Raw genomic sequence first — 15,414 nt, forward strand, 5'->3', positions numbered from 1 at the left:
ACAATACTTTGGCAGTCCATAAATCAAATTATAATTCAGAAGTTGTTTACACACAACTAAGATTTCAACAAAGATCTGTGGTATCACTTTCCAAAATTTCAATTCTATTATTGTTTTGTGTTTTATTGAACCTGAATGTAAAAATTAGATTGCCAAATGTTTCCGAAGAGATTAAAAATAAATGCTGCAGTAAATAAAGAATATTTTACCACTTGCAGTTTTTTGTTTCCACTTTTGGCTAATTCTGATTAGTTCAGGGTTATAAAGCATGTCATTCCATTAGAGAGTGTTCTATTATCGTGATCATCTCTCGTGTGTCTTCAGACAGTGTTCACTATGATCTCTTTCTCCGGGAGTCTTAACTGCAGCTGTCAAGACTAGATCTTTTTTGTGAGTTACAATGAGTTGAATTTCTTTTCACTGAAACTTCTAACTCTTACGTATGTACCATATGATCCCAGCCATCCCAATTCTAAGAACAGTCACGCAATACAAACCAATGTTTTGGTCAACAATGGCCCACGTACACACAGCGATCCCATAAGATTATAATACCGTATTTTTCCCGTACCCTGTATATGTTTAGATTGGTCAGAAACACAAATAGTTACCATTGTGTTAAAATTGCCTACAGTATGCAGTACAGTAACATGCTGTATAGGTTTATAACGTAAGAGCAATGGGTTATACCATATAGCCTAGGTATACAGTAGGCTATAGTAGGCTACACCATCTAGGTTTGTGTAAGTACATTCTATGATGTTTGCACAATGACAAAACTGTCTAATGATACATTTCTCAGAATGTACCCCCGCATTAATCGACATGTGACTGCATTTAGCAAAAAAAGAAATAAAAACTTATGTTCACACAAAAACCTGTTCACACAAATGTTTACAGCAACTTTACTCACAATTACCAAAAACTGGAAACAACCCTAATGTCCTTCACCCAGCAAATGAATACGCTGCGGTACATCCATACAGCAGAATACTACTCAGCAATGACAAAGAACCAAGTATTGAAACACAGAGTGATATGGATGAATCTGAAACGCATCTTGCTATCTATCTGACATTCTGGGAAAGCCCAAGCTCTAGGAAGAGAGAGCCATGTCCCTATAGTGGGACAGTGGATGCCAGGGGCAGGAGAGGCTGACTACAGAGGGGTGGCAAGAGGAAATGCTCTGGTGTGATCGGCCTGTTCTGCTTCGCCCGTGGTGGTGGATAAGTGACTCTATACATATGCCAAAACCCACAAAACTGTACACCACAGAGTAAATTTTACTGTACACAAATTTTAAAATTTTTTAAGTTAATTATTTAACCATGACTTGGTTAAAGATCAGCCCTAAAATAAAATGAACACAAAGGTGTGTGTTTCCATAATGTTTATCAAGTCAGTAGTTCTTGTTCCGATGGTCCTGGGATGAGTCGATGATGGGGAATGAAGGAGTCAGTTCCCTCGTACTGGCAACCTCCGCTCCAGGTGTGAACAGCCAGTTGGCGTTCTACCAAAGATACAGTAAAGGTTGTTCAAAGCCAACTGGAGAGCAACTGTATTGCACAGCGAAGTCCAAGAGAACATTTCAAGATCAGAAATAAATGGGAGATGGGACAACACAAACCCTAAAATTCTAACTCCTAGTCAAAGGCATCGGAAGATTCCACTGCCAAGTTGGCAACTTCCTTCCTAGACCTTCCTTCAAATGAGTCAAGGTGGGTGGGGGCAGGGAATCGCTGAGAGAAAAGAGCAGAAGAAAAAGAGAATGTGTGTGCTCCTGAACCAGGTTGCGCTGAGAGTTCCAAACGCCCTGGCTCCAATGTTCTTTAACATGGAAAAAATGACTCTGAATAGGCAAATGATAAAAACAAGAAGGGTTCAACACCCAGTTACACTTTATTTCCAGTGTGCCCTCCTCAGCCAAACCCACACATTCCTGCTCCGGAGGCGATGGACCGTAGGTCATCCTTGGAGCCTGCTACAGGCACTGCTGAGCAGGGGCTGGGCTCTGGGCTCCACAGTGACAGGAACTGCAGGCACCGGGTCCCCCCTGGCTCTCCTAGGAAGGAACATGCCCTAGCTCATCCTGCACACTCACATCCACATTCCCCAGCCCAGAAGACTCTCCCCACTCCAGGGAGGCCTGGGCCTGCTACATTGTTATACCTCAGCATGAGATCAACACCTGAGACAAGCTCCAATCCAAGATGAGCTCATGACTCCCGCCCCAGAGAACCAGCTCTCCAACCCTCAGCAGCATTTGCAGCTGGAAAGACTGGTCTAAATGCAAAAACAAATGCTATCTTCAGGAGACTTCAAGGGGGAGGGAGAGGAACAAAGCTAAAAACCACCAAGACAGAAAACCAGAACATTCCATGACACGCAATGCTCTATGAAGAGGTTTTTTTCAAACATATTCGCAGTGTATAGCCGTGGCGAGGGGTTAGCTGTCAAAGTTAAACAAAAATCACTGACTCTCAAAAGACAAGAATGAAGGACTAAATGATACAACAGCTTATTGTATTAAGCTAATTAAGGTTTATCATATTAGCCATCTGAGTTTTAGTTGCCATCAGAAACGCAGGAGCAGCACACCACGCAGCGTGGATTCGGATCTGCTTCGCAAGCATATTCCTGCCACACTCAACCACAGAACCTCTGGCAGTCAGAAATGATGGAGAATTGAAAACCAATTTTAGCACAGTGATTTGTAAAGAATTTTGTTCCATCATGTAAGCTATTTACTGGTATATCCGTCCGAGATTACATTTATCTCTATTAAATACTCCATAAAGTATCCTGAGCTAACCATGCACTCGTTTCCCTTTTGCCAGTTTTATCACACAGTGGATGTTCTGTAGCCAAATGAAAAACAGTTTAACAATAAAACCCTTGCATACTTGACGTCCTTCACTGCAGATACCCTGCCCACCAACTGCCAGCACACAACTTAACCAATTCCAAGATCCTCGGCATTGCTGAAAAGCCCCTATTCTGCTGAACACGGAGAGGAACAAAATGCCCACTTGGAAGTAGGGGAAAATTTTATTTTCAATCATGTCTTCTATGGGCTCCTCTTGACTGTACTTTTCCCAAAAACCAACAGAAAGGCAGGACCAGTTCTATCTGTTGTTGAGATCACACTGGATCCCATTCTGGAGCTGCTGGTTTCCTGTTTGGGGAAGTTGCACTTCTTTTCACAAGGAACCCAAGGCAAAATGTTGAGTGTTCCCCTGTAAGCCCCCTCAGCCTTTGTTCTTCACTTTGCCAGTCTCCTTACTCCTTCCTTCTCTCCTCTCCACTCCAACCTCTGGGTTTTGGAGGGTGCATTAAAATCCCTGCTCAAACCTAACTGCGATCTTTAAAGGCATCAGACATTTTCTACCAGCCATTCCAGTACAGCTTTGAGTTAACAGGCATCTTTTCACAGATGAAGCCAGACTACCCGGCTCCTCCTGGTATTGCATTAGTATTCCACATTAAACATATGCCACAAAGAATCCAATGGCGAACTCACCGTCAACAGCCCCCAAAATCAATAAAAGACATTCCACCACTTGACTCGGAGTGAAAAACCTTTCAGGTTAACACAAGAGAGCAAGGTAAAAGAAAGGTGATGAATGAACAAAAGGCAAATCTACCTTCAGACTCCTCAAATCCTAAAAAGGTGGCTAGGCTGCCTCGATTTGGTGAAGCCCTTCCTTTTCTTATAATCATCGGGAAAATGCCACATGTGTACTGCTTTCGTCTTATGCAAAACAGCACATTCTCCACAAGGCCCTGACGCCTACCATTCTCCACACTCGCTTCCTTCCAGGCCTGACTCTCCCAATTGCCCAGACACAGGCGATTTAATGAAGGCATTGAGATTTCGCCTTGATCGCAATACCATCATAAAGTCACTCTAATCCCATTAAACTGGGATAACATTAAGAGCATTTCTTCTCCACTCTGAACCCAATTTTATCTCCTGGGTAGCAATCCACGGTCCGTCTGTGTCTAAATGGATCTGCAAATAAATATTTAAATTCATGCTCAAAACAGCATATCTCACCTTGTGAACCTTGACCTTTTGGAAAGACTTTAGACCAATGTTCAGTTACTGTCACACGGCTGCATTCTCAGCAAATAGGAAAGGGTTAAAAGCAGCCCCAGTCAACAGGCCTACAAGGAAAAAAAAGACAGCATGTATGGCTAACAGCATCACTGGAATGCATTTATGCTCATTTCCTAGAACAATATTGTTACCTTTTGGCCTTCACAATAGTCAGAAGCATCCCCAACACCCTTTAGTAGCTTCTAAAAGAAAAAGCACAAAACAGAACATACCCTGCAAGAGAAAAAAAGCATGCAAAGTAGCATTCTCCAGCAACAAACAAACTACCATTACAAACCCCTCAGTTCACTTTGGTTTTGTTTTGTTAAAAACACCAAGAAAGAGAGAGAGAGACTGCATCAACCAAGTGTCCCCACCCTAGCAAGGCACATTTTTTTTCTCTAATAAGGGTCATAAATCTCAGCTCCTTGTCCATCCCTTAAGCAAAAGAAAAAGGCAGGAAAAGCCCAAGTAATCTCAGACCCTGCAAACCTGCACCTTTTTTTCCATCTTCTCTACCCAGAATCTTTTAGGGCTCCATTAGTCACGTACCAGTGCTGTGTGGTGTCTAAGTGTGCATTCACATACTGTGTAGGGATGGTACCTTCCTGCAAGCTCCTCTGCTTTTGGCTGCCATGAAGGGAGGAAGCTGCTATCCTACTGTAGTAGCTCAGTGACTGCATTGTGTTCAGGAGCTGATCTGCCTCAAACCAGTTTCAGCCGGTTCTGGTCACCCTACATAAAAAAGCTATGGCAACCCTCGCTGAGTTGCCAACAAGTCCCTGAAAATCATCAGCACAGGGGGGATCTCGCTGGGGGTTGCTCTTCCCTCTTAGGTCTTCCTGAGGAGGGGAAGGTCATCGTGTGTCCCCCCACCCCACGAGCACACAGCCTTGGAAATGCTCACCTCGCAAGCACCCCAGAGCCCCTCAGGGCCCATCCCCCCTCCCCTCCACCCCACAGCCCACCGCAGACACTGTTTCCCCCTCCTTCTCCTTCCCCCACTTACCTCCCACAACCTGGCTCAGATCTTTGTGTACGTGTGTGTCAGTGTGTGCTCTCTGTGTTGGTGGCTGACAAAGAGCCCCCAAGAAAGCGAGCTATGTGTGTCTGCTCACACGGGATGCGTCGGCTGCAGAGCCGGCCTGGCCTCCTAGCACAGTGGTGCTGGCTTGTTGACCAGGCTCCTCTCTGCTGTCACCCCCACCCCACCCAGCCCCCTCCTCCCTTCCGTCCCTCTCCTCTCTCTCCCAGCCCTGTCACCACCACCAGCAGCCCCCCAGTCTCCTCCTCCTCCTCCTCCAACCTTCTCTTCTTTCAAGCACCTGGGGGGAGAAGTCCAAATCCCTTCACCTCGGGGGAAGAAAACTGGGGCTGTCTGGGGAGGGGGCGGGGGGCGAAGGCAGGGCCAGTGGGAGAGGGGGCACGGAGGCCTCTGGAAACGCATCTGTGCCCGGCCGGCGCCGGCGGGGGGAGTAGGAGAGCCGCGCTCACGTGGCCCCCCTCTCGGAACCTGCGGGGCCTAGCCCGGGCGGCTCCTCCTCGGCCCCCCAAGCCAGCTGGCGGGGCGCGAAGGCCGGCTGTCCCCAAGGCCAGGGTGGGACAGGCCACTGCGGGCAGGCCCAGGGGCCTGAGCCTCACGCGCTCACCCCGCCGCAGGAGTGGGCACGAGGGGCCGCGCCCCGCCTCTGCCCGGCGCCCACCCGCGCCCCTGCGTCCGACTGCCCTGCGCCCCTCGCTCGCCCCGGCCACCCCCCGCCGCCCCGCACCCCCAGAGGCGCACACCCACCCCCTTCCCGGGGTTGGCCTTCGCGGCGGTCAAGCCTGGGCGTCTGGGCCGCAGCTCGGATGACCTTTGTTCAGCGCGGCGCCGCCGGCGGCTGCTGCTGTGGCTGCTGCTGCTGTCGTCGGAGCGGCGGCGGCGGCGGCTTCCATGTTACGGGCGTGTCATCTGCGTTCCCGCTGCCGGGGTCTGTGTGTGCGTGTGCGGTGGAGCGGCCTCGCCGCCGCCGCCGCCTCCCGGGCTCCCCGGCCGCCGCCGCCGCCGCCGGGCCTCGCCGAGCGCCCGGCCCGGGCCCCGCGCCTCCCCGGGCACCGCGCTCTAGGCCGCGCGGCGGCGGCGGCGGCCGGCCCGCCACGCCGGGGCCTACGGCTGGGGGTGCGGGCCCGGGCGGCGGCGGCGGCGGCGGCGGCTCGGCCCGGGCGGCGAGCGAACAAAAGGGAGCGCGGGCGAGGGGGAGGGGGCGGCCGGTGGGGGAAGGGAGGCTCCTGGAGCCGGGCGGCGGCAGCGCGAAGCCCCGCGGCCGGCGGGCGCCGACGCCCGGCCGCTGCGGAGCCCGGAGTCCGGCGGCGGCGAGAAGGCGCCCCGCGGACCTGCCAAGTCTCGCCCATACGGGGCCGCCGGCTCGCGGCTTCGCCCCGGGAGCGGAGAGGGGTGGTGGGGCTGGTGAGGGGGCGCAGGGAGGGCTGCTTTTTTCCAACGACATTGCGGGCTCTCACCCAGTCCTTTCCGTGGCCCCAAGCCGCGACTTACTCGAGTGGAAGGAAGCAAGGCCTCGCCAAAGATGGTTGAAAAGACCGTGAGCCTCTACCCAGGATCTTGAAGCCAAGGTGGTGTTTTGTTCTCCTCGTAATGGTGGCAAATAAGTAAGAAGAGAGCACGCTATCTTCAGACAAATTAAATCTGAAATTCTCCCTGGAGGTGGAAGAAGGGGCTCTCCTCTGGTTAGTTAGTGGTTTGGAGCCCTTTTCCCCTTCAACTGAGCCACAAAAGAATGGAAGACACCCCCTGGGGTGGGGAGAAAGCCCTGGTGTAAAAGACACGTTTGCTTTCAGAGAAAAAGCCACTGGGGCCAGATTGAAACATGGCATGTTCAGTTCATGTAGGGTTTTTTTTTTTTTCCCCCTTAATGGGGGAATGATATTGAGTAAACAAGATGTAATAGCTAGGTCTTTAAATTCTAGAAGGGAGACGGTGTACAAATGTAACAAGCACATATTGTACATACAGCAGCTGGTCATAGCCTACGGAACACAAAAAGATACATATGTAAGCCTGCTAAAGGTCACGGAGGTGTATAATCGTGACCCATGCAAGGGCGAGAGACGATAGATTTCCATTCCAGATGAGGTATGCTGTTCTCCCAGCCCCGTGTCCTGGTTCCTTTATTGTTCACAGACATGCACTCCATTGAAAGGTTTTTAAAACCAGACAGAAACCCCCAAGTCAAGCTAATTGTGCTGACACTAGAAATAGGACAAAATGGAAGGATCTGAAAAAATGTCACCATAACCTCTTAAAAAGGTTCACTCCTGTTTGATCGGAATCTGAAAACACAAAACAACACTCAAGTAGCAGTGATGACTCCAAGCATAAGAAGCATTTCTGTTTCATTTTAAATTTGATTGATTGGTTAGTATTTGCGAAGTGTGCTAAAAAGTTTTAAAAATCTCAGTATACCTCTCTACTGCGTTAACTTCCATTGAGGAAGCCATTGTTCTCTGTGATGGGAGCACTGTATGATGTAAATTGCAAGTAGCATTTTTGCTATTTAAGACTTTTCATGTAAATGACCCGAATTATTGTCTCACAGAAGAGTCGTTGGTCTTTAATTTCAAACAGCAAATTGTTTGGAATTGCACATAAATTGGAATACATATTTGCATATTTACACACGTTTAAAAAGACCTATGTAATCTGCAAATTTTGCCAGTCACAGCATCCCATTTATCAGCATTACAAGATGATGAAATTGAAACCCTTGTCTTCTTTTGGCCTGAAAACGGTGCCAGTACTCTGTGGGTTGGGTTTCAACTTTACCTGGGCTTGATTTCATTTGAAAGGGAGCCTTTTTCTTCTCCCAAAGATGGGCCTTTATTAATATGCATGTAAAAACCGTATGTGCATTGAAGAGTACACTAGGACCTGCTAATTTGAAATCTTGACATGCTACACAGTTTACAATATATGGAATTTAATAATGTGCATACCATGATAAATTCTAGGTTTCATGGATTTGGGATATTTGTTTACTTAAAATATTCTCTTGCCCCTCCCCCATTCCCTTCTCTTAAGAGTTGAAATGACAGCAAAGCAGCCTTTGAATGGTTACAAGAGTTGTACTACCAAAACTGAAGTCTGAAATGCTTATCATAAAGAGCCTTCAGCTATACAACTGCTTCGTGGCTTCATCATGCCAAATACTTTTTTGAGCAGGGCTTTGTACAAAGCCTAGTGATTTAGCCGGAGCCTCGGCTGAAAGATATTTGGTCTAGAAGCACAATTGATCATTTGCACAGATGGCAACAAATAACATTGCATCTGCTTTTAAATATCATAAACAAAAAGTAAAAGATACTTTATTGCAAGTTATCTCAGTTCTATTTTTATAAAGGATTTCAGAGAAACCCCTTTGCCAGGTAAACTAATAGTTAAGAGCAAAGCACCCGTCTTAGTCCATTTTGCAAAATCATTAAATTTCACAGCTGAAAAGACAGCATTTTAGTCTGGGTTTTTTTGTTTGTTTGTTTTAAAAAGCGGACACTACCCATCTTCCAAAAACACAATACAAAAAGGTTCATTCTATTATTCTACATATATAAGGCTCTCTTGTGCACCTCTCTGCTTTGAGCAACAATAGAACCAGTCACTTGACTGCAAGAATGAAATAAAACTATCATTTGAGTGCAGTCGATAAGGAAGGGCAGAACAAAGAAATCATATGATTCTTATGCCAAATAGAAACTAAAGGAATTCCAAACCCTTTGGGATTTTGTTGTTGCTGTTTTTATTGCTAACTCTCAATGTCTTGGCTTTTCCTCCAATCAGTGTATTGCAAAATCCTAGCTTTTTTTCTTTAATCTTTTGTGGCTGGAAGCCGGCTTTGCAGAAGCATGTAAATATCATCATACTTTCCCTCCAAATGCCCTTATGAAATTAGGAAATTCGTATGTTAGGTAGAGCACACAAAAGGTGTGTTCCTGGAGGGAAAGTGGAAGGAAAAAAGGAAACGCCTTTTCTTTATCTCACCACCCAGAGGCCCTGTAGAACTAACTACGCCTAAACCGAGCAGTCTCATGCCTTGAACTACACATTTTTAGCTCGAAACCAAGCTAAGCCTAGGAGTTTATAGAGAGATTAATAGGTTAAATGTGTTAGCTTCTTTTTAAAGAAATTATGACACTGTTCAATCCTAGCATCATAATTTAAAGATTTGTAGCAGGGTAGCCAGCAAAGAAAAAGGACAAAAAAAAAAAAAAAAAATCTACCTTTTCCTTTTAAGAACATCAAAATATGGATAGAATCAGATTTTTTTATATTCAAAAACATACCCTTGAAAGAAATCATAACCAAGTCTAAATTATTAGTAGCCTGCCAGAAATAGACTGTAAAGGATTCCCCTTATCCTTTGCTAGAGATTTCATAAATAGATTTCTGTGGCAAAACCACCTCTCCTTTTCTGAACCTCAGTTTGGAAATGCCTGCAAAGGCCATTCACCAAGAGACCCGAAGCAGGTGGGGGTTGGGCTCAGCATTGGGCATTATTTAGGAGGCCCCTAGATATTTGAATGACCTCCTAGGTCCTGGCTACTGGATGAATCCACTAATCCTTACCTCCTGCTGTCTCTTTAGGCGTAAATGCTGGAAAGCTGGCCTTGTCCAAGGAAAGAGTTGAGAAGGGTAGGGACAGAAGAAAGTGGGTAGTTTCTATGAGCCCTCCTTTCAGGAGTCAAAGGAGAGCCAGAAGTATGGGGATTCGGATCCTGGTAAAGATTCATCTGCAGAGGCCGGGCGCGGTGGCTCAAGCCTGTAATCTCAGCACTTTGGGAGGCCAAGATGGGCGGATCACGAGGTCAGGAAATCGAGACCATCCTGGCTAACACGGTGAAACCCCGTCTCTACAAAAAAAAAAAAATACAAAAAACTAGCCGGGGGAGGTGGCGGGCGCCTGTAGTCCCAGCTACTCGGGAGGCTGAGGCAGGAGAATGGCGTAAACCCGGGAGGTGGAGCTTGCAGTGAGCTGAGATCCGGCCTCTGCACTCCAGCCTGGGCGACAGAGCGAGACTCCGTCTCAAAAAAAAAAAAACAGGTTCATCTGCAGAAACTGGGCCAAAGGAGAAATCTGTAGAGAACTTCATAAGATTTCCTAACCCTTTGTAACTTTTTTGTATTACATCTGGGCTTCCTTAAAAGAAACTTGTGTTTGGGTTTGTTCTCTACTCTCTAAGTCTTAAAGGAGGGGAAGAGAAAGAAGGACCTAGGAAGGTATCTGAGAAAGGAAAAGGCTTAATCCTTGGAGGGCCTACCTGAAGGAGAAGGGAACACACAGGAAATGGAGACCCAGTTCCTCCTGAGAAGGAATACCACTGGTCTCCTGCAGTGTGGACACTACCTGAGCACTATGCATGCACTAATATTGACTTCATCTTCCCATCCTGCCCTCATCATCCCTGCCATCTCCACCACTTGGCACAATGCTTTGAACATCCCATAACTGACATTAATTATCAGTGAACTAAGGAATGGATAATGAACCCAGAGGTACCTGAAAGTAAATATATCTCCAATTAAACCTAAGCCTTTTTGCTATTGTAGTGGATACAGTAGTGTTTTGTCTAGGTTCTCTCTTCAGGGTGTACACCCCCGTCCCCTAACTGCTAAGAATGTTGGCTGCGGACTACTCACAGCTGAGTCCCTCACTGCAAATTGCTTTGGCCACTGTCTTGTGACAGTTCTTGGAAACTGTCTTGCCCGAGACTATACCCACTTCCAAGAAGCAGCCAACATCTGGCCGATGTAGAGAGAGAAAAACCTGGCCCTGTTGCCTTTATTTGGGCCAACTCTGAAGGGTCATCCCAGCCCCAGAGCTCCCTGTAAATTGGCTGAGGCCTCAATCACCATAACACTGAGGGTCAACTCCTCCTGTCTAATCCTGCCTTCCTCAGTCCCTCACAAGTGTATCTCCAAAGATTACTCAGGGTGTGTTTCCAGCACCGCAACCCAAGACGCCCACCCAACCAGATTCATCTCCGAAGTACCTGCCCTCTCAGAAAATGACCCTCATTCCCTCTCATCTGCTCCATCACCACAGGCTGGGAGGGTGCTACCTCTCAAGTGTCTATTGATCCCGATCCCTTCTTTCGGCTGACCACGCACACCCAACCTCAGGCCCGTCGTCCCAGTGTGGAACTGGTCACTGAGTCCTTGCCTCCAACCTGGCCAACTTTCAATGCATTCTGCACACTAAACCTTGAGGAATCTTTCCAATGATACCATCTTGTCACTCCTCTGCTCAAAGGTTTCCAGATGACTCAATTGTCCTTAGAATGAGGTCCAGATTGTACCTGTGATTTAGAAAGTTCTTCACAATTCGACCCATTTGCCTGCCCACGCCCCCGCCCCTCCATCCTCACCTCTCAAGATCCAGGCTTGCCTTTTTGTTCTTTGAATGACACCTACTTTCTGTCACTGTCAGGCTTGCACACAGGCCAGCCCTGCTTTCTGGAAGACTCTCCTCACCCTTCCCCACCTCCTCATCTAAGTCCTGTGTGTCAGCCAGGTGTGGTGGCTCACACCTGTAATCCCAGCACCTTGGGAGGCTAGGGCGGGTGGATCACATGAAGTCAGGAGTTCAAGACCAGCCTGACCAACATGATGAAACCCTGTCTCTACTAAAAATACAAAAATTAGCTGGGTGTGGTGGCAGGCGCCCATAATCCCAGCTACTCAGGAGGCTGAGGCAGGAGAATTGCTTGAACCTGGGAGGTAGAGGTTGCAGTGAGCTGATACCACGTCACTCCACTCCAGCCTGGGCGACAGAGACTCTGTCTCAAAAAAAAAAAAAAAAAAAAAAAAAAAATCTAAAAGTTAAGTGCTCAGAACACCGGGATTAACACCTATAAGGTTTGGGGGTTTTTTTCCAATGACAAAAGATGATCAAATACTTTAAAATTTTCTGCTAAACTTAATGATGACTATTTTGAAGTCTCTTTTGAGGTTTCTTATTTAATATCAAATGACTAGAAGTCACATGTCACTGGGAAAACAGTGGTTATTTCTGGAAAAGTTTAAAAACTAATAATAATTGACATATATAAACAAATGCTAAAATATGAAAATAATAACCAGAAAATACAGTTGCAACATAAAATGCATTCATTTGTCAACAAACAGTTGGAAGATGCTTAGAAAATATTGCTGTAGGCCGGGCGTGGTGGCTCACGCTTGTAATCCCAGCACTTTGGGAGGCCAGGGAGGGTGGATCACAAGGTCAGGAGATCGAGACCATCCTGGCTAACACGGTGAAACCCCGTCTCTACTAAAAATACAAAAAATTAGCCAGGTGTGGTGGCAGGCGCCTGTAGTCCCAGCTACTTGGGAGGCTGAGGCAGGAGAATCGCTTGAACACAGGAGGTGGAGCTTGCACTAAACTGAGATTACGCCATTGCACTCCAGCCTGGGCGACAGAGCAAGACTCCGTCTCAAAAGAAAATATTGCTGTAGATTTAAAGAAACTCACATTAGAATAGATTACACAGACACTCTGGTTTCTCTTCAAATCGTAGAATAGATTACACAGTGTGGGAGGTTTGTGCAACTGTTGAATACCCCTGCTTAAGGTATCTGCTTGCCCCGTTCACATGATGACACACCTGAAAACACTTATTTTTTATGAACCACTAAAAAAAGTGTTTAGCAGAGAAGGTATATTATCAACAATAAATGATCTCTTTAATTGAAACATTATATCATTTTATTTAGAACAGGAACAGTAACCACGAATGGAGTAGCTTCTATACAGGAATTTAAAATTCTGGAGTTAAATTACAAAAATTCCAACACACACAAAATGTATCACCGATTCAGCTAAAATATCGAAATGCAAATTCAACATTTTCCAGTTTACATTGCAGAAACAATTGAATGATATTGGCAAACAGCGACTCACCACCCAAATGTCGACTAAAACCTTTTGCATAGCTGATAGATAAGATTGAGCAATGAGCATTATGATTAAGTAAATGGTAAAAATGGCCAGGCGAGGTGGCTCACGCCTGTAATCTCAGCACTTTGGGAGGCAGAGGCAGGTGGATCATCTGCAGTCAGGAGTTCAAGACCAGCCTGGCCAACATGGTAAAACCTTGTCTCTACTAAAAATATAAAAATTACCTGAGTGTGGTGACGGGTGCCTATAATCCCAGCTACTCGGGAGGCTGAGGCCGGAGAATAGCTTGGACCAGCGAGGCAGAGGCTGCAGTAAGCTGAGATCGTGCCATTGCCATGCAGCCTGGGCAACTAGAGGAAAACTCCATCTCAAAAAATAAAAATAAAAAATTAAATGGTAAAAATAGTCTATCTCTTCCTACTGGCAGAAAACTTTGCAAGGTATCCTCTCCCACTAGGACAGCCCTTTAAACAACCAAGGTTGAAAAAAACTAAACTTACAGTAAAATCTTCAAATCATTCTATCACACTATTATGCCAAGATTTCAAAAACAAAAAAAAGAGAAGCATATTCAATCATACCTCAAATATTAAGCATTTTAGTAAGAGCAAAATATTTTCTACTGCTAGTAAATAAAATTAAATGTTAATGGTATTGTTTTGTCCATCATTTCAATGTTTATAAATTTCTATTTTTGTATATCTTTTGTAATGTACATATTAGGATAGTACTAACTATAAGCTGTAAGTTAATTTTTATAAATTATAAGTGAATAATTGAGATGAATACTCAAAAAATTTTGAGGTGTGATCAGAAGACAACAAAGGTCACTGAGTTAGAAAAATTGTCTAAGTGGACAAGCTCAAATCTGCTCTGCACTATAAAAAAACCTCTACTCTATGGTTTCACTTCACCAACAGTCTAGACTTGGGGAAATAAAACATATGTGTCCCTGAATAAACCCATTCCAAGTATCAGATAGATAACTCAACAAAATATATCGGTTGAGCACAGTGGCTCATGCCTGTAATCCAAGCACTTTGGGAGGCCGAGGCGGGCGGATCACTTGAGGTCAGGAGTTCAAGTCCAGCCTGGCCAACGTGGTAAAACCCTGTCTCTACTAAAAATATAAAAAATTAGCCAGGTGTCGTGGCGTGCAGCTGTAATCCCAGCTACTCGGGAGGCTGAGGCAGGAGAATCGCTTGAACCCAGGAGGCAGAGGTTGCAGTGAGCTGAGATCGTGCCACTGCAATCCAGCCTGGGTGACAGAGCGAGATTCCATCTCAAAAAGGAAAAAAAAAAAGGAAATACTTCATACCCATGCTATATTTGACAAGGCCATGTGAACAGCACAAGTAGTATATTCTCACCACACCCTTTTGGAATTTCCATCTCAATCTCTGACCAAATGTTCAAGAGTCTACACTGCACCATTTAAAAAGAGTTCCTAGGTCGGGCGTGGTGGCTCATGCCTGTAATCCCAGCACTTTAGGAGGCTGAGGGAGGTGGATCACCAGGTCAGGAGTTCAAGACCAGCCTGGCCAATATGGTGAAACTCCGTCTCTACTAAAAATACAAAAATTAGCCGGGAGTGGTGGCGGGCACCTGTAGTCCCAGCTACCAGGGAGGCTGAGGCAGGAGAATCGCTTGAACCCAGGAAGCAGAGATTGCAGTGAGCCAAGATCGTGCCACTACACTCTAGCCTGGGCGACAGAGCAAGACTCTGTCTCAAAAAAAACAAACAAAAAAAGTTCCTGGGTACCCCCTTCTGGCAGTGCCTCTTTTCTTTTTCCATCTTGTCCAACCAAGGCCATCCTACATAACGGTCAGTCAACTTGACTGTAGCCTGTGAAAAAATTAGTGCATAAACTACAACCAGTTAAGCTACCTCAGGCCTTAGGCACCCTGCACTGTTTATATAACTAGGTAGCGCCAAGTGCAGTGGCTCATACCTGTAACCCCAACATTTTTGGAGGCCAAGATGGGTGGGAGGATCATTTACCCAGGAGTCTGAGACCAGCCTGGGCAACATAGGGAGGCCCTGTATCTACAGAAAATACAAATAAATTAGCTGGGCCTGGTGGTGTGCACCTGTGGTCCCAGCTACTCGGAAGGCCGAGGTGGGAGGATCGCTTGAGCCCAAGAGGTGGAGGCCGCAGTGAGCTGTGATCATACCACTGCACACCAGCCTGGGCTACATAATGAGACCCTGTTTCAAAACAAAACAAAAAACTCAGGAACTTTGGGTCGGGCGCAGTGGCTCATGCCTGTAATCCCAGCACTTTGGGAGGCCAAGGCGGGTGGATCATGAGGTCAGGAGTTCGAGACCAGCCTGGCCAAAATGGTGAAACCCTGTCTCTACTAAAAATA

General features: G+C 46.3%; 1 protein-coding gene across 31 annotated transcripts in view; it reads right to left on the minus strand.

The window, feature by feature from the left end:
* ZNF532 (zinc finger protein 532) overlaps window positions 1-6,975 on the minus strand; it is a 125,597-nt gene extending 118,622 nt beyond the window's left edge. For 9 of the 31 annotated variants that reach the window (XM_073006265.1, XM_073006273.1, XM_073006272.1 and 6 more), the window contains exons 1-3: window positions 5,889-6,144; window positions 4,252-4,333; window positions 4,058-4,167 (exon numbers count right to left, since the gene is read on the minus strand). The gene's annotated coding sequence lies outside the window, so the exon portion shown is untranslated. Of the gene's footprint in view, window positions 1-4,057; window positions 4,168-4,251; window positions 5,017-5,108; window positions 5,297-5,405; window positions 5,810-5,888; window positions 6,145-6,632 lie in introns of those variants that run through there. The other 22 variants (XM_037987951.2, XM_037987947.2, XM_037987945.2 and 19 more) reach the window with 15 other exon arrangements.
* Between the last annotated feature and the right edge of the window lie 8,439 nt (window positions 6,976-15,414).

The sequence above is a fragment of the Chlorocebus sabaeus genome, chromosome 18 (assembly GCF_047675955.1).
Source record: "Chlorocebus sabaeus isolate Y175 chromosome 18, mChlSab1.0.hap1, whole genome shotgun sequence".
In the NCBI taxonomy this organism is placed as follows: domain Eukaryota; kingdom Metazoa; phylum Chordata; class Mammalia; order Primates; family Cercopithecidae; genus Chlorocebus; species Chlorocebus sabaeus.